General features: G+C 55.8%; 1 long non-coding RNA gene across 1 annotated transcript in view; it reads left to right on the top strand.

Annotated features, from left to right (window-relative positions):
- The first annotated feature begins 1,905 nt into the window (after positions 1-1,905).
- LOC119563952 overlaps positions 1,906-19,023 on the top strand; it is a 29,766-nt gene continuing 12,648 nt past the window's right edge. The window contains exons 1-2 of the long non-coding RNA XR_005222746.1: positions 1,906-1,960; positions 2,665-2,731. This is a non-coding gene — a long non-coding RNA (uncharacterized LOC119563952). The remainder of the gene's footprint in view (positions 1,961-2,664; positions 2,732-19,023) is intronic.

Here is a 19,023-nt window from a genome sequence, read left to right as displayed (position 1 = left end):
TCGCCAGGCAAGGCACACTTCCCCCAGGGTCTTGCTGCCAGGCTGCTGCCCCCAGCTCTCTCTCTAGCTCACACCGTAGTCGTGCCGAGCGGCCCCACTGTGCTAGATGTTGTGCAGACGCAGCAAGCACCAGCAAGGAACCAGAGGTTATCTGAAAAGAATCCACATGGACCCCACTAAAACCCAGCATTGCTTGCCCTGGCCTCTCACGCTCCTTGGGGCTTGCTGCTCTTCGCTCCACTGGACAGAGGTCAAACACCACAGCTGCCAACGACAAGGTTTTAAAGGTGACTTGAGGATGGTTCTGAAGGCAGGAATTGCCAGATGAGATCAGACCAGCAGCCTATGAGCCCAGCAACCTGTACCAGGCAGTGGCCTGATCCAGAGGATGCTTCCTCCCGAGCTCAGCTAGTCAGTGGTTGCTCACCCCCTGAAGCACGTGGGGTTATGCCCCTTCAGACCACTGATCTGGGGAAGCTGGGTGTTTGTGTGGTGGCGCTAACGGCTCATGGGAATTGGACTGAGATCTCAGCTCCTTTCTCAAGGGGACCGCTGAGCAGCCGCAAACAACCGGCAATCACTCCTACCCTCAGCAGGATTCGAACTCGCAAGACAACAGCAAACATTCCCATCCCCCATTGTCCCCAGCCATCAATCCTTGCTAATGCCACACCACTGCCTCCTGGGCATAGGCTGACTGCCAACTCCATGGGCACTGTGCCAGAGAGCCCCGCACCCAATGTGCCGCTGCATGCCATCCACAGCGAAGGCCCATGGCCTCCTGCAGCCCAGCCCAGCGCTCCTGGCCAGCAGCACTGCCTGCCACCCAGCACACTCCCCTCCCCAGCCTGCACAGCTGGTGAGCTGCTAGTGGCTCCAAGAGACCCTGAGTGGGAATGAGACGGCCACGCGGGGATGGGGACGAAGGAGAGGCCGTATCTGGAACGCCGGCTTAACGCCTGGTCAGAACGGCCGGGAGGAAAGCCAAGTGGTGCCCAGACAGACCAGATTCAGGACTCCTGGATTCTAGTCCTAGCTCTGCCCCTCAGTTGCTGTGAGATTTTCAGCATCTTCCCCTGCCTCCTAAGGGAGTGCAAGGCCTAACTGTTGTCAAGTGCTTTGAGATCCCCAGAGGAAAGGGCCTCAAACTAAGGGAGGTGGTAGGTCTAGCGGCTAGAGCAGCAAATAAGGGTGCCAGCTCTGCCATTGCTTTGCTGAGTGCTTTGGGCCAGTCTCGTCCCTTCCCTGGGTCTCAATCTCTGCCATGGCCTGGCTTTGTCAGCTGGTTTGAGGGGCTAGATGAGTGAACTCCGGTTATTTGCACAGTGTATGGAGCACGGGCAGTGTCGATACAGACGACTGGCTGCCTCAGCAGAGGGGCTGGTCGGGTAGCGTTCTACCCACCCAGGAGCGAGACTCGCTGCTTTGCTCACCCTTCCCCAAAGCCTCGTGTGGCGGCAGCAGCCTGGCACCTGCTAACTGGCAGCTGCTGTCACACGGGTCCCAGAAGAACAAGGGAGCTCACGGAAGGCCCACGGCACAGTGGCAGCTCAGTACCTTTGACGCCACCTGAATGCCATGGTGGGTGCTGGATGCGTCGCAATGCCCTGGCAGGCCCGGAAGCGCCTGCCTCATGCAGAGCCCAGACCTGCATCCTGGCCGTAGCAGTGCTCTGCCAATGCCGGGTACGAAGCGGGCCCGCAGGGAGCAGGAGGGAGTGGGTCTCTGGCTGCTGGCCCATCGCTGGTGGCTGGCGATAGCTGCAGCTCAGTGAGATCCTCTAGCAGAAGAAGCCTGTTATCAATGTTGTTGTTTGCGTTATTCCCTCCCGTGTGTTTATCTGCAGACTCACACACTACACCTGGCATTATAAATAAATCTGCAGCTGTTCAGAACTCGCAGACACAACTCTGGACTCCTTCCCACCATAAACCGCACAGCTCCCCATGGCACTGTTACGGTAAGTGCCTGTCCTTTTCACTTTGAAGATGCTTTCACTGAGCAACTTTCTGCCCATTGCTGACGGGGCTGGCCTGTAAGGACTTCCACAGTATTACAGCCACTCTGCCACACAAGCCTGTGCTCGGTTAGTCGCAGGTCAGCACCGTTGGTACACAGCCGCCAGCTGGTCCAGAACCTACTCTGGACCATGTGAAAATCACACCCGTGTTGATACCCTCGGGGGGGGGGCACCTTGTTTTGCACACTAGCCTCTTGCTACTTAAGTCACAAGTGAAAAGAGCTTGGGACTCACTTCTCCCCAGCTGGCTGGTTGAGGATTGAGGGTCATTGGCAGAGCTTGGAGGAGAAGGCAGGACAGGACTAGCAGGGGATGCTAAAGGTCAAAATTAAGGGGCATTGGCAAGGGGGGGGAAACAGGGGAAGGGGATCATCAGAGCATGTGTGCGCACTATGGCCTAGTTCACAAACATTGAGGATCTGGCCCTGTGTTTCTCACCAGTTGTGACAAACACTTCTCATTCACAAGCACTCACGTCCAGATGCAAAGTGCACCAAACAGCTGGAGTTCACCCTTTTATTTCTCCTCTCACATCTCTAATCCCTTCTTCCCCTCCCTCCCCTCCTCACTGCAGCCTCTTCCTCGTTCTGCTTCTCTAGTTATTTCTCAGGGTAGGGAATAAACCAAAGTTTCTCCCACTTCAGCGTTACTGACTGCATAGACCTCTGCATGGACACTGGAAGGGACTCCCTCCTGGGTTGGTGCTGGATGGTAAGTAATTGCCTATATAATTAAATGCCCCTTTTTAAGATATCAAAGCTCTCAACTGCAATCGATGGTAACTCAGCCCTTGGAGCATAAAGCTCATAAGGTGCATTGCCCAAGAGTTGCAGGCAGCAAAATTAATCTAAACTTGACCTACAGCACCTCACTGCACGAGGGCACGTAGCCGATGAGCTGCATCTGTCAGGCCAGTTCCAGGCTGCCCTCCAGGCAGTGCAGACATCTCCCGTGCCCAACACCAAGACCTCGGTGCAGACGAACTGGGCTCAAAGGCTGGCTCTGAATTGTGCTGGAACGGCCTTGCAGTGATGCTCCCTCCTCAGCAAGGCCCTGTCCAAGGGAGCAACGACCCCACACTGCCATGCTTTGCCCTGACATAGTGCAGTTTGGCCTTTGGTGGGCCTGAGCATATTCCAATCAGGAGCAGGTTAGCGGGAGCTGTTACACCCAGGAAGGGGTGCAGGTGTGTGGGGAGAGGGACGCCACCATTCCCAGGAGGGGCAAGTCCAAAGCTGCCCTTGGCCCCGCCTGTGCCATGCTGCCAACACCCAGCGCCGACATCACGAGATCAGCTTAGAGCTCAGGAGATCTTTGAAACAATACGTCTGGGGTTCTCGTTACTTGCTTTCTGATTCGGGGGGGGACGGGGGGGGGGACGTTTTCAAGCTTTTCTCCACAGTTAGCAGGGCTGGGAACTTCCTTTAAAAAAAAGAAATGAAAGGCAAGGCTTCCTCGGAGTGCCAGGACTCCAGGAGCTGGGGCTTTAAGAGATGCACCAAATATCATGAGACTCATATTAAAATGGCGAGAGTCGGCAACGCTGTAAGTGACCGAAGAAAAACAGCTACAAGAATGCAGGCCTGAGCCCTGAGCACAGACATAGACTGGGCAGGGTGGGCTGTCCCGAGACCCAAAAGGATGTCCTGGGAATCCCCAGGGCCTAGCACCCCAACACACTGGGCCATCCCCATAAACGTGGTGGAGTTCCCCAGGGACAGACGGGGCCCATTCCCGGTTCCTTTCCCACTGTGATGAGCGGAGCTGAGTGACGTCCCTTGGCCCAGCTCAGGCACTTCCCTCTCAGCAGAGCACTGGGATCTCCCGCGGTGTGGCAAGCTCCATGATGTACAGACACACGGATATGCTGATGTGGCACAAAATCCCTCATCAAAACAGGGGAACGCGTGCTCCAGGCCAGCCTGTGCACAGCCACGAACTCCTGCCCAGGAGGGGTAGCTAATGAGGAATCCATCTGGGCTTGGCTAAGGAGCTTTCCTGCAGATGTATTTATCCTCCCTGCAGTTGAAAGGCCCCCTATCTGCCTCCTGCTCTTTACTGGGGCCTAATATAATATTTTCACCAGTCAGAGCTAAGAGGGTCTTGCAAACCCAAAGGCAGCTGCTTGCCCTTCACGACAACACCAGGCTTTGCTTTGCCTGGCCTGGGGCCAGCGGAACAAACTGAAACCCAATCCCCGCAGCCGACCAGTCAGCACAGAACGGCACACTGCATTGTGAACCGGGGCGACAGGATACTTGGGATACTTTGCTCAGGGATCCACTTAACCTCCAAGAGGGAGAGAGTGATTGATAGGGAAAGGGAATGAACGATGACTGATCTGGAATGGGATCCCCCCCGCCCCCACACACACGCCCTCAGGGAACAAGGAAAGCCAAGGGCATGGTGTGGCAGTGCACTACTGCACTGGCAGGAGCACTGGCGGTGTTAGTGTTCGCTCTGGGGCAGCAGGGAGCAGGCAGCCAGGGGCAGTATAATTTCTCTGCACGGGCCCTTGAAAACACCAAGTACAGAACGACGCCCATGCCTCACGCCCATGCAGCAGTACTCCACGTACCCCAGTAACCATCGGGCCCAGGCCTGACCCTGCAGTGGGATGTGCGTGGCCAGCCCCACAGCTCAGACCATAGGAGTGGGGTCCTTGTCAGCAATAACAATGCACGGAGGAGGGGCAGTCCGACACCCCGCTGGCATCACTGGAGTTGAGGACTCAGTCCAGGCTGCAGGATATCAGGAGAAGAGCCCACTTTCCCAGCCCTGGGGAGGATGAGGCATGCATGCCATCTGCCTGTGACAGGCCAGGGGCCCAGCAGGAAGGGGAGGGGAAGCGGTCTGCTCACACACTGTGTGGATCAGAAAGGGCCCCGGATGGTGCCGATATCCTTAACCAGTACACACCACCCTCCCTCTGGCTTCGTGACTCCCGCGGGCTCCCCCCGCCCCACCTGGCTAGCTGGGTTCTTTATGGCTTCAGAGTGACTCCCACCTGCCCTTGGCCTTGCTTCCTGCTGATTTTGATGGGTCCCAGGTCTGCCCCTCCTGCCGCGCAAGTCAGTGGAAGGCTAGCCGTGGGAGCAGGATCGGACTGCATTGTGTAGGGCACCGTGCTAGGCCGGGGAGGAAATCAAGGGGCTGCTGCACTTGTGCGGCAGACGATTTCACTCAGGGGTTCTTGCTCTGCCTATGCCCACCAGCTCCGGGGCTCCATCTCTCATGATAGCTTCTGAATCTTTCCCGGGAGTCCTGACCCCGTGGAGGGGTGTCTGCACAGAGCAGAGCTGAGCTGGGCTGGGCTGCTCCCGCACCCCCTTATGACTGTAATGCTTCCTTCTCCACAACACAACTCCTATCCCGCTGCACATGGATTGGCCAAATGGAGTGGAGGTTTCCGCACCTTCTCAGTGCCAGCTGGGAACGCCCGCTCACAGAGAAGGGTGAGTCCCCCATACAGCTCTGCCCCTCCCTGTGCAGAGTGCCCCACTTCTGCATCGCCCTCAGCAACAGAGAGCGAGTGTCATTCGAGCCAGTGTGTTCCCCATAATCAATTCCTTCCTATGGCTTTTCAGTGCACACAACTCGATAGTTCCTGCAATCGTGACAAATTTTGTGGGTTCCTAAATAAGTGTTGGCTCCTATTTCTGCCATGACCACAGTCATATCCCACTGACCAAGCTGAAGGGGACTGATTATCAGCCCGGTTACTGGGAAGGCCTTGGCTTGAGCATCTACACTCCTTGGAAAATCAAGCCCACTTCTAGGACAATTTGAGGACTAGGTTAGCGCTATGCACTGATTGCTGACGACTCAGCCCGTGAGCACGCAGCCAAAGCTGTCCATCACTTGTCGCAGAAGGGACACTGGCCAGTCGCTACACAAGCAGCAGAGTTCCAAGACTTGGCACATACATCAAATGGAGTGAGGATGCCCACTGTTATTTCCAATTCAGCCTCAATGATACTAAAGATGAATTGGCCCAGGTGGAATCCCCACCCGGCCTGGAGGCTTAGTCAACCACCTGGCTGAACACCTCCAGCTCCGGCCCCTCATCAACAGAACCCATACAAGTCAGTCAAGCCTGGCCCCACCTCTCTGACGTAGAGAAGAGTCGATGCTGGGCATCAGGCTTATGCCTATGCTGCAGGGAACGAGGACACTTTACATCAAGATGTCCTACGAAGATCCAAGCAGGAAAAAATCCTAAAATATTTGGGAAAAGGAGCTATTGGCTATCAAGGCAGCTTTTGAGGAGTGGTACCACATCCAAAAAGGAGCCGAGTTCTGATTCAAGTCCTGCCAGACCACAAGAACCTGGAGTACATACAAACTGCCAGACGTCTTAGCCGACGCCAGATCTGCGGGTCCCTTTTCTTTGCTTGCTTCAGCTTTGTTGTAACCTATCACCCAGGGACAAGAAACAGGAAAGCAGAGGCCCTATCCCCCAAAGACGAATTTCTCGAATCTCGTGGTGCGCCTTCTGCCACTGTCAACGGGATGAGCAACGGCAGTCTGATGTTCTGCATCCCCTGCTGTGCCGAATTCACATATAACAATACAATCCACACCCCGACCCGACACAGCCCCTTCTTCGCAAACTTTCTCCCCTGCTTCCATCTGGACTTCTCCAGGAGTTCCCCAGTACCAGCCACTGCGGATTTAGCCTCCCACCTATACCAGTGCACCAGGACCTGAAAGAACGCCTGTCATCCGTCAGAGAAACTTATCAACACCTAGGGTGACCAGACAGCAAGTGTGAAAAATCGGGACAGGGGATAGGGGGTAATAGGAGCCTATATATAAAAAAACCCCCAAAATCAGGACTGTCCCTATAAAATTGGGACATCTGGTCATCCTAACACCACCACACAGACCAAGGCTGTCAGGGTGCCCCCCATCTGGCCATAGGGGACAAGGTGCGGCTCTCTGCCCCAAATCAAGCTGCCCATCTGCCAAACTAGACTACCAATACTGGGCCCCTTCAAGACCATAGAACAGGTAAACCCAGTGGCCTTCAGGTTATAGCTGCCTGAGTTCTTGAAGATCCACCCCGTCTTTCACATCTCACTTTTAAAACTGTACAGCAAGAACCCAAATTTCTCCAGTCTGCCACTGCCACCCATAACAGTCCATGGACAGCAGGAGTACTTGGTCTATCAAATTCTTGACTCGCAGAGAGTTAGGGGAAGGCTCCAGCACGTGGTGGACTGGGAAAGCTATGATTCGGACGAGCAGTCTTGGGACCTGGTAGAGAACATCCATGCCCCAGACCCACTGCGAGAGTTTCATCAGAAGTACCCCAAGAAACCAGCCCCTGAGGCCCCTAGGAAATGCCCTTGAAGAGGGGATGCTGTCAGGAATCGGGGCCTGCATCAGAGCCAGTCTCCAGACAATCTAACGAGTGGCAGGCTGCCTGACTGGCTGGAAGATTCAACAGACTGGCTCTTAGACCCAGCAGCAGTTCAGCGGCCGCGCAAAGCATTGGCCCATGGCTGCAATAGCTGGCTTGTTCCCAGCCCCAGCCTTGGCTCCAGCCTTGCCTCACTCCAGGGAACTGGTTCTGACCCTGGGCTCTGGCTCCAGCTCTGCCCCTCAATTCCAATTCCTGGTTACCAACTCCAGTTCTAACCACTAGGCATGACCGCCCACATCCCAGTCACACAATACAGACACCACACACGGATATGCCAGTGCCTAGGTCAGTGCGCACACGCACATGTGCACACACGCACGGTTTCCCAGCATCTGATCTGGAAGGGGAGGCCTGGCATTTCTGTGTGCCCAGAGGTTGCTCTGGCTGGGAGATGGGTATCTCTGGCTGGATACCAGATGGCCCCTTCCCTGGGTAGCAGTGTCTCTGCCTGCTTGCCTTCCTCAGCCTGTTAGCCATTACAGACCCTCCCACTGATCTGGCTGGGTTTTAAAGGCAGTACTAGCCACGCAGTGGGATGGCTGGGGCCATGGCTCCTGCAGACCCAACACAACGACACTTCCTAGGAGTGCTCCAGACACACAGTCCTTTGGGGCACCGACTGATGGCCCAATGGACTCTGACAGAAACAAGCAACAAGAGCGGAGGAATGATCCCTCCTGCAATGATCCCTTGCTGGGCTGGGACCTTCTGCTCTACTCTGGGGATAGCCCTGAATTCCAGGACACCCTTCCTCCAAGAAACTCAAAGCACTGACTTCACCCCTGGGGCAATGCTACCAAAGGGAGTGGAGGTTCATGAGGAATGAACCGGGCAAAGCCTGTGGTTAGCACTCCACACTCTGTCCTCAGCAAAGCCGCTCTCCTTCTGCCTGATGGGCAGGGACAAGAGGGAGGGTGCCTGCCTGGCAGCCATCGGGGCCCGGCAGAGATGGCTCGTTTCTTCCCCCTCGCAGGCCTGTGCCCAGACTCCACGTCCCAAAGCCCCCGCCGGCTCATTGTCCCTATAATCACTACAAGGAACCAGCCTGCTGTGTCAGACCCCCCCAGCGCTGCGAGCAAAGGCAGAAATTCCAGCTCTAATTGAGAAATTGGAGCTGGAACCTCAGGAATCCAAGACGGCCAACTTTTTGGGAAAGTAACACACAATTTCTCTGATGTGCAGAGCGTGCCAGGGCTTCCCTGCCTGCCTCTGTCCTGTCCTTCCATCTCCTGTAGGACATGGCTGCGGGGAGGGGAGAGAGGTTCTGGAGAAAGTAAATCTGCCTCTCAAAGCTGCTCAGTGAGAGTTTCTGCTCCTCCCATGGTATCCTGCCCCTTGATCAAGGGATAGACACTTGGAACAGCTGTTTCTCAGCATGGCACAGGCAGTGCAGGAGTAATAAATCTCAGGCCCACCATGACTCAAGGGTCGGTCCTGGGGCCGGTTTTGTTCAATATCTTCATTAATGATCTGGAGGATGGTGTGGATTGCACTCTCAGCAAATTTGCAGATGACACTAAACTGGGAGGAGTGGTAGATAGAATCATAGAATATCAGGTTTGGAAGGGACCTCAGGAGGTCATCTAGTCCAACCCCCTGCTCAAAACAGGACCAATCCCCAATCAAATCAACCCAGCCAGGGCTTTGTCAAGCCTGACCTTAAAAACTTCTAAGGAAGGAGATTCTACCACCTCCCTAGGTAACGCATTCCAGTGTTTCACCACCCTCCTAGTGAAAAAGTTTTTCCTGATATCCAACCTAAACCTCCCCCACTGCAACTTGAGACCATTACACCTTGTCCTGTCCTCTTCTACCACTGAGAATAGTCTAGAACCATCCTCTCTGGAACCACCTCTCAGGTAGTTGAAAGCAGCTATCAAATCCCCCCTCATTCTTCTCTTCTGCAGACTAAACAATCCCAGTTCTCTCAGCCTCTCCTCATAAGTCATGTGTTCCAGACCCCTAATCATTTTTGTTGCCCTTCGCTGGACTCTCTCCAATTTATCCACATCCTTCTTGTAGTGTGGGGCCCAAAACTGGACACAGTACTCCAGATTAAGCCTCACCAATGTCGAATAGAGGGGAACACTCACGTCCCTCGATCTGCTCGCTATGCCCCTACTTATACATCCCAAAATGCCATTGGCCTTCTTGGCAACAAGGGCACACTGCTGACTCATATCCAGCTTCTCGTCCACTGTAACCCTTAGGTCCTTTTCCGCAGAACTGCTGCCGAGCCATTCGGTCCCTAGTCTGTAGCGGTGCATGGGATTCTTCCATCCTAAGTGCAGGACCCTGCACTTATCCTTATTGAACCTCATCAGATTTCTTTTGGCCCAATCCTCCAATTTGTCTAGGGCCCTCTGTATCCTATCCCTGCCTTCCAGCGTATCTACCACTCCTCCCAGTTTAGTATCATCCGCAAATTTGCTGAGAGTGCAATCCACACCATCCTCCAGATCATTTATGCAGATATTGAACAAAACCGGCCCCAGGACCGACCCCTGGGGCACTCCACTTGACACTGGCTGCCAACTAGACATGGAGCCATTGATCACTACCCGTTGAGCCCGACAATCTAGCCAACTTTCTACCCACCTTATAGTGCATTCATCCAGCCCATACTTCTTTAACTTGCTGACAAGAATACTGTGGGAAACTGTGTCGAAAGCTTTGCTAAAGTCAAGAAACAATACATCCACTGCTTTCCCTTCATTCACAGAACCAGTAATCTCATCATAGAAGGCGATTAGATTAGTCAGGCATGACCTTCCCTCGGTGAATCCATGCTGACTGTTCCTGATCACTTTCCTCTCGTGTAAGTGCTTCAGGATTGATTCCTTGAGGACCTGCTCCATGATTTTTCCGGGGACTGAGGTGAGGCTGACTGGCCTGTAGTTCCCAGGATCCTCCTTCTTCCCTTTTTTAAAGATTGGCACTACATTAGCCTTTTTCCAGTCATCTGGGACTTCCCCCGTTCGCCACGAGTTTTCAAAGATAATGGCCAACAGCTCTGCAATCACATCCGCCAATTCCTTTAGCACTCTCGGATGCAACTTGTCCGGCCCCATGGACTTGTGCACGTCCAGCTTTTCTAAATAGTCCCTAACCACCTCTTTCTCCACAGAGGGCTGGCCATCTACTCCCCATGTTGTGATGCCCAGCGCAGCAGTCTGGGAGCTGCCGTTGTTAGTGAAGACAGAGGCAAAAAAAGCATTGAGCACATTAGCTTTCTCCACATCCTCTGTCACTAGGTTGCCTCCCTCATTCAGTAAGGGGCCCACACTTTCCTTGGCTTTCTTCTTGTTGCCAACATACCTGAAGAAACCCTTCTTGTTACTCTTGACATCTCTTGCTAGCTGCAGCTCCAGGTGCGATTTGGCCCTCCTGATTTCATTCCTACACGCCCGAGCAATATTTTTATACTCTTCCCTGGTCATATGTCCAACCTTCCACTTCTTGTAAGCTTCTTTTTTATGTTTAAGATCCTCTAGGATTTCACCGTTAAGCCAAGCTGGTCGCCTGCCATATTTACTATTCTTTCGACTCATCAGGATGGTTTGTCCCTGTAACCTCAACAGGGATTCCTTGAAATACAGCCAGCTCTCCTGGACTCCTTTCCCCTTCATGTTAGTCCCCCAGGGGATCCTACCCGTCCACTCCCTGAGGGAGTCGAAGTCTGCTTTCCTGAAGTCCAGGGTCCGTATCCTGCTGCTTACCTTTCTTCCCTGTGTCAGGATCCTGAACTCAACCAACTCATGGTCACTGCCTCCCAGATTTCCGTCCACTTTTGCTTCTCCCACTAATTCTTCCCTGGAAGATACACTGGAGGGTAGGGATAGGATACAGAGGGACCTAGACAAATTGGAGGATTGGGCCTAAAGAAATCTGATGAGGTTCAACAAGGACAAGTGCAGAGTCCTGCACTTAGGACGGAAGAATCCCATGCACCGCTACAGACTAGGGACCGAATGGCTCGGCAGCAGTTCTGCGGAAAAGGACCTAGGGGTTACAGTGGACGAGAAGCTGGATATGAGTCAACAGTGTGCCCTTGTTGCCAAGAAGGCCAATGGCATTTTGGGATGTATAAGTAGGGGCATTGCCAGCAGATCGAGGGACGTGATCGTTCCCCCCTATTCGACATTGGTGAGGCCTCATCTGGAGTACTGTGTCCAGTTTTGGGCTCCACACTACAAGAAGGATGTGGAAAAATTGGAAAAAAAGAGTCCAGCGGAGGGCAACAAAAATGATTAGGGGGCTGGAACATGACTTATGAGGAGAGGCTGAGAGAACTGGGATTGTTTAGTCTGCGGAAGAGAAGAATGAGGGGGGATTTGATAGCTGCTTTCAACTACCTGAAGAGGGGTTCCAAAGAGGATGGCTCTAGACTGTTCTCAGTGGGAGCTGATCACAAAACAAGGAGTAATGGTCTCAAGTTGCAGTGGGGGAGGTTTAGGTTGGATATTAGGAACAACTTTTTCACTAGGAGGGTGGTGAAACACTGGAATGCCTAGGTAACCCTAGGGAGGTGGTGGAATCTCCTTCCTTAGAGGTTTTTGAGATGAGGCTTGACAAAGCCCTGGCTGGGATGATTTATTTGGGGATTGGTCCTGCTTTGAGCAGGGGGTTGGACTAGATGACCGTCTGAGGTCCCTTCCAACCCTGATATTCTATGCGTCTGGGACAGAAAACACATGACTGCCTAGGCTGCAGGGAGGCTCCCATCTGCCATCTCCACTCATTGAATCCTTTCGAATCCGAGCCATCTGCATAGCCCCTGCATCCAGTCCTGCAAGGTGCAGGTTTCCAAGTGCCACGAGAGATGCCAGTCTGCCCCTCGGTGGGTCCTAAAAGCTGCCCCCATTGCTCCCATTAGCACGTGCACTCAGTAAATCTAGCAATTGCCAGACCAGGAGCCAACCCAGCCCAGTCTCCTGCCTCCAAAAGTGGCCAGCCCCAGCTGCCTCCAAGGCAGGTGCAAGAACCCCCCAGGCAGGCAATGGCGGGTGCATGCCCTGCTACAGAAAGGTTTCCAGCTCTGTGATCCTAGCGAATGCTACCCATCAGTCTGACAAAAAACCTAAGAACCATCAGAGCAATATAAATGGCTAAACCTTTCTGCAACCCTGTGAAATACTTGGTCTCCAAGATATCTTGTGGCAGGAAGTTCCACAGGTTGCCTAAGTGTTGGGTGGGTCTCTCTCAGTTCCCCAGCCTAAGCAGAATAACTTGTCCCCTTGATGACAGTCCTGGCCGAGAGGCTGAAACTCCAGCCCCATCGTTTCCAGTCTCTGGCCCATAGCCAGGGTCCTACCTTCCCACCTCACGACCGATAGGGGCAGGAGGGACACCATGAAGCCAAGAAGGGCTGATGTTCCTCTCCACACCCGTGAGCTCCTGGTACCTGAGCCTCAGCCCAGCTGTAAGCTACACCGGTGACATTGTTCATTTCTGCACCAACAACATGGCTGCTCGAGACAGCAGGTGGTGGCGGCGGTGCTGCAGGGTGCAGGGCACCAATTCCTCACAGACAGACACTGGGGGACTGCAACAGCCGCCAGGGACAGGAAGAAAATTAATGGCGAAGTCAATTGCATGTGGTAGAATCTCCTCCAGCACGTGCGCATACACACCTCAAATGGGCTGGGTCCAGCTCTGGCTCAGCAGCCCTGATGGGAGGAGACGCAGGTCCATGGACTCCACCGGAGGTGCACTCACTCACTCGGTACCCTGGGCCAACCTTTGTCCCTCTGCCCCAGGGGGGCTAGTGCAGCAGCTCTGGGATCAGGAAGCGCTCGGATATGCTGTTTGCTCCCCGCCACGTCCAGAGGCCTGGAGTAGTGACTGGAACCGAAGCTGCGCCTGCCACCCCACAGCACCAGCACTCTCGCTCCGCGACCCAGGGGCTTGGCTGGCACCATGACAAGGCCGTGCCCCCCTCAGTCGCTCTGGTCCAGGGTGCGTTTCTCTCGCTGGGACGGGGTGGAGGCTGCCAATCCCCAACCCGATGGGGAAGTGCTGCGCCCTGCAGATTAGATTCTCTGGGAGCACGGAGGGGCTGAGCTGTGACAAGGGTCCCCATTTCCACGAGCAACCGTACTCCCGGGGATGTGGCGAATCCCAGCCGGAACGCGCGCTGGTGCTGCACGTCGCACCCTGGCATGGCACTCTTACCCCAGTGCAACCCTTTAGGGTTCAGTGCCCAGCCTTAAAGGGACACTGCTGATTTCAAACCATCTGCCTGCGCTATGGCACTGGGGAGACGGGTTTCCAATACTCTCCTTGTCACACGTGCTTGTTCTGCACTATCGTGTGTGTTCAAGTGACCCCTGTAGTTCTCAGCTGAGATCAGGGTCCCCAGTGGAGACCCAGCCGGGCCCCCAGAGCTCACAGTCTCAACAGACAAGCACCATCGAGAGAAAGGAAGAATCAGCACCTTCATTGTACAGGGCAGGGCCTCCTGAGTCTGAGTAGGATGTGTTGGCCCAGTGAGCTAGCTGGGTTCTGCCGCTCGATTGCTACGGGGGGGAGTGGTATGTGACACTTTGCTTTTGTGTCTTTTCCTTAACACAAACCCTGCGTGTAGAGGCAGCTGACCAGACAGTCCACAGTGGCTCCCCTGGGCAGGGATGGGGCTCGTCGCTTAAGGTAACAGGACCGGTCTTGCTGCCGAGTTCCAGCGAGCAGCCACTACCTGTAGGCGAGCGGGCCCCGAGCCGGGTGCACCGTGCCAACTGGGCCTGATCTGTCCAGGAGCAGCCTCTCAGGCACGGTGGCTTCCCCAGCCCCCCCGGGGAAGACCATGGACTGAGGAGGGCTCTGAGGGGGTCTTGCTTTAGCTGCTGCCCTGAACAGCCTCTCCCTGAGCTCTGAACAAAGTCCAGTCGGCCCCCTCTGAGCACAGCAGGGACCAGGCCACCCCTGTCAGGCCATCACTGTGGGAACCAGCCAGGAGGTAAAGCCAGTCACCTGAGCGGCCAGTCTCATCCCGTCACTTCCCAACCAGCTCTCCCGAGCTGGCCTCCCCACACTGGTTCCTTTCGGAGGTGTCAAGGGGATCGATCCCCACCAGGGCCTGCTCCCTCCTGCCCAGCCCCTGGGGCACACTGCAAACCAGCTGGAAGATCTAGCTACGCCGCGGGCGGCGGTGTAATTGCAGCGTGAGTAGGCAGCCCTGGGCTAGCTTTCAACTAGCTAGCACAGGTGAAGCCACGGCAGCATGGACCCAGCCCCCCGAGAACAAGGCTGCCAGGGGAGCTGGACACATAGTCAGGGTGCCGCGCTCCCAGCCTTCACTGCTATTGTTAGCTGTACTAGCCCGGTTAAAGCTACCGGGGGATGGCTACTGACACTGCAGTCACGCCTTCAGTTGCAGTGCAGCGTCCCTGAGCCTGGGTTTACACTCCCGCTCCCCCCCCCCCCCATAGCGATGCAGTTACACCAACCACACGCCCGGTGCGGACAGCGCTGTGTCAACTGGGGGGCTTCTCCTGTCGACACAGCTCCTGCCTCTCGGGGAGCGGGATTCGCTTGAAGCATCTTCACTGAGCTCTGCTCCGCTGCAGGTGTAGCCACACCCCAAGCCAGGAGCACTTTAACACCCTTAGCACTGGTATAGGTGGGGCACAAAAGGCGAGGGGGGGGGGTGCTGGAGGAACCCCTTCTCCCCACCAAGCGCAGCCATGGAGGCCCAGGTGAGCTCTGCCAGCTCTGCTCAGTGATCCAGCAGCCACCATACGCCCAGCGAATCCCCACCCATCAGCCAGCAGGGCTCCGAGTAGGGCCAGTCACGTCTGCTAACGCAGGCATGGAAACAGCCTCCCTGCCCCCTCCGAGCTTTGGGCCTCAGCTGGGCCCCAGTGGGGCGCGTGCTGGTGAGCAGAGCCATCCCCAGCTGCCCGCTCAATGGGCAGTGCCAAGGGCCAGGCCCGCAGCGAGACCAGCAAATCTAGGAGCTGCGCTCTCAGCACAGGCCAGGCCCAGTGCGGGGCTGTCTGTGCAGTCCCCATTGCCACCTGACCATGCCGGTGGGCAGCAAGCCAGAGCTCCCTAGGATGGGATGAGCAGGGCTGCACTGCCCAGCCGGATATACGGGGAACATTGTGACCCTGCCCTCAGCCCCTTCTCCTGTCTGACCCAGGGGTCCAGCAGATGGACAGAGGGCTCTTCCCAGTGGCAGGCAGGGCCACCCCCCCCACCAAAACCCCACAGCCAAGGGGCTGAGCTAGCCCTTGCCGGTACTGGGGTTGGTGTGACTCCAGGTGTGCAAGGGGAGCCTGCTTGCCAGAGAGGCCTGGCTCAGTGAGATTTGTCGCCCTGCCTGGTGGGGTCATTTGGAAGCGGCTCCTCGCTCTCAGCAGGCTCTGGAGCCCTGCTCAGAATCCCAATCAAGTTCCCCTTAATGGGCTTCCATTTTAATTTCTTTTTATTGGAAAACACAGATGGTGACCCACCTCCTCCCCCCGGCGCCCCTCCCCTTGCATGCACACAGGGCAATAACATTTCGAAGGAAAAGATTATCTGTAAGTACGGCCAACCCCCGACGGAAACCCAGAGCCGGCAGCGCCATGCTGCTGCCCCCGGACAGCGGCGTATGGCTCGTAGCGCTGGCCCCACGGGCACTGCAGGGGCAGGGAGCTTGAGGCACCTGGACTCTCTGAGCACGAGAGTTCAAGGCAACCCAAGGGCCCAGCAAGCACCAGCGACACCGGCAGCCACACGAGCAGCGGCTTTGCTTCCCCTCCCCCTCACGGCACCAGACCCCATTGTGCTGGGCACGGGCGGGAGCCTCGGCAGCAGTGGGTCTGGGCAGCCTGCAGGCTGGTACTGCCACCTAAGGCCACCTATCTTCTGTCTCCTGAACAGCTGCCGCAAGGGGCCTTTCTGCCTGGTCCCACTCCCCGCCCACCCCCAGAGGCAGCAGTGGCAGCCCCATCCCCTTTGCTCTCTCTCTCACACACACACACACACCTCATTAGTTCTCGGCTGGGCACAGAGCTGTCGCCCCAAGCAGAGAAGAGCCATGCTGGGTGATCAATCCCATAAGCCTCTGAGGCTGACACTTGTTCTTAAAAATGCATCTAATTAAAATGGCTGGTGACTGTCAGCTGGGGACGGGACAGGGGGAGGAAACCAGAGCGCAGATCTGGCTCCAGGCAGGCCCAGTGGCTCCCTGACCTGAATCAATGGTCTCAGCCAGCAGCCACTGCCAGCCAGAGCAGCGGGACGGGTCCACAGCAGCTCCCAGGAGCTGGGCAGGGGCTGGATCAGGCCAGATTGCACTCAGCAGGGGCTGTGAGGGGGGAGCGAGCGAGCGAGCGCCGGGCAGACAGACGCACAGCCAGGGTAAACACTGGCCCTGGCACGATACAGCCCAGTCCCCGGACAGAGCCCAGGCTCCCAACCCGCAGGAGGTGCCGCGCAGTCACACGCCCCGGCAGGCAGCCCCCAGCAGCCCCCATGTGCTTCAGGCACATCCATGCGAGTGGGGCAGCGTCACTGCCCGGGCGCAGAGACAGCAGGTGACCTGCCCAGGATCACCGAGTTGGGAATAGACACCAGTTCCTCCGGCTCCCAGCCCTGCACAGAGCTGCCCCAGCCCTGAGGACACTACATAGGATGCACCTAAGGCCCAGTGGGGTTCCCTGATAGTGGCAGCTCCCCAAGGGACCTGACGGAACAGCCCAGAGAGGGGTGCAGGACAGGGGCAGGAGCACAGGACAGCTCCATGGAGCTGCTGAGAGCAAGTGGGGAGCCTTCCCCTCAGGAAGCCGTGTTGGGTGTATTGGGTAGAGTGTGCATAGCACGGCAAGCCACATTCAGCACTACGGCCCAGATACTCCCTATTGCTCCCCACTGCAGGCTGGCTGCCAGCATGGCATCCCAGCGACACTGCCTCTCCCAGCTCGTCTGCGGTGCGGTGGGGATGCAGGTAGGAGGCCGAGCTGGTGAAGGGCACTAGGCAGCCCCAGCCTGCACCATGGACTCAGTGAGCTTGGTTCCTGGCTTCTCTGGTGGCCTTCTTAGAGCCGTGGGAGGGGCACATTCAGTGCCCCCTAGTGCAGTGCTGTGGAGGGAGAGGGAAGTTCAGGGCAAGGTGCAGGAAGGTCACAGCACCAACGGACCAGCCATCGCTCAAGCGTCCTTTTGTTTGTATCAGAATTTAGGCTGCCCAAGGGAACATTTCCATCTTCCAAGTTGTCACTCCACTAACTGAAGTGGGCACCAGTGACCAGCAGATCCAAGACCCTGACAGCCGAGTGTCAGGGCTGCCAACCCCATGGGGAGAAATGTACCTGCACATTATGTACCCACGCTACAGCCCTTGCCTGGCAAGCTTTCAGCTGAGCACTGCAAAGCACAGAAACTGTCCTGCACAGGGGCTCGCTGGATGAAAGGAGAATCCCACAGCACCATGTGAGCAATCTGCCCCGCGCAGCATCGGTTTTGGGACCTAGGTGTCAATATCCATAGGTGCCACTACACCCTGGGTGAGGGCTCAGGTCCTTTCACTAACAGAGCCCATGCACGAGTCCTGCAAATACACAGCATGTGGCAGGAGCACGGCCAGATTCTCCCCATTTTATTGACATTTCGCTGACAGCCCCATGTTCCTGCTTTTCTATATTTTTATGGATGGTCTGTGCCTCTGCTGCTGGCTGGCAGCTCCACCCAGGATCGACTTCTGAGGAACTGAAGAGCCAATGCAGGTTTGAAAGTGCAGACATTAGGGCTTCTTACCTCAGAAACGCTCCGTGCCCTGACTAGGCAGGGCAATGACGGAAGTCCAGGACTAGATCTCAGGGCCACAGGAGTGACTCCACACCACAAATGCTACAAGGATCTAAATTCCCAGCACAGACTATGCAGGACGCCAGCCGCTGAGAGTGACTTGATAGAGGAGACTCCTCAGCGGGGCCCCTTCTAAGGGCTCCTCCACACACGATCCTCAGCCAGAATCTGAAGGAGCACTTTACACTATATATTACTGCAGCTACCCAATCTGCCTGAATTTCTAATGGTCCTGTTGCTAAGGTGCTCAGGACAGTAGCCTAGGTCTTGGTAGACCTGGGTTCAGATCCATGCCCTGCCCCAGGTTCTCTGTGTGATCTCAAGCAAGTCACTGAACCTCAGTTCCTCACCTGCCCAGTGGGGATAACAGCACTGCCCTGGCTCCCAGGGCATTGGGATGTGAGGCTAAGCATGCTAGAATCACAGGCCCACAGGGTTCGAAGGGAACACAAGGGTCATCTAGTCTAGGCCCCTGCCGAGATGCAGGATTTGTTGTGTCTAAACCATCCAAGACAGACGGCCATCCAGCCTCCTTTAAAAGCCTCCAGTGAAGGAGCTTCCACAACCTCCATAGGTGTCTGGACCGTTGTCCTACTGGTTTTACAGTTAAGAAGTTTTTCCTGAGATTTAATCTGTAGTTTGAACCTATTGCCTCTCGTCCTCTCCTCTGCGGCAGGAGAGGACAACTTGTCTCCATTTTTTTTATGGCAGCTTTTCAAGTATTTGAAGGCCACTATCATGTTCCGCCCCCCGCCTCTTTTCCAAACTAAACAGACCCATGTTG

The sequence above is a fragment of the Chelonia mydas genome, chromosome 18, assembly GCF_015237465.2.
Source record: "Chelonia mydas isolate rCheMyd1 chromosome 18, rCheMyd1.pri.v2, whole genome shotgun sequence".
In the NCBI taxonomy this organism is placed as follows: Eukaryota; Metazoa; Chordata; order Testudines; family Cheloniidae; genus Chelonia; species Chelonia mydas.
Note: the sequence above shows the minus strand (reverse complement) of the source record. Positions and strands in the feature narration are given on the sequence as shown.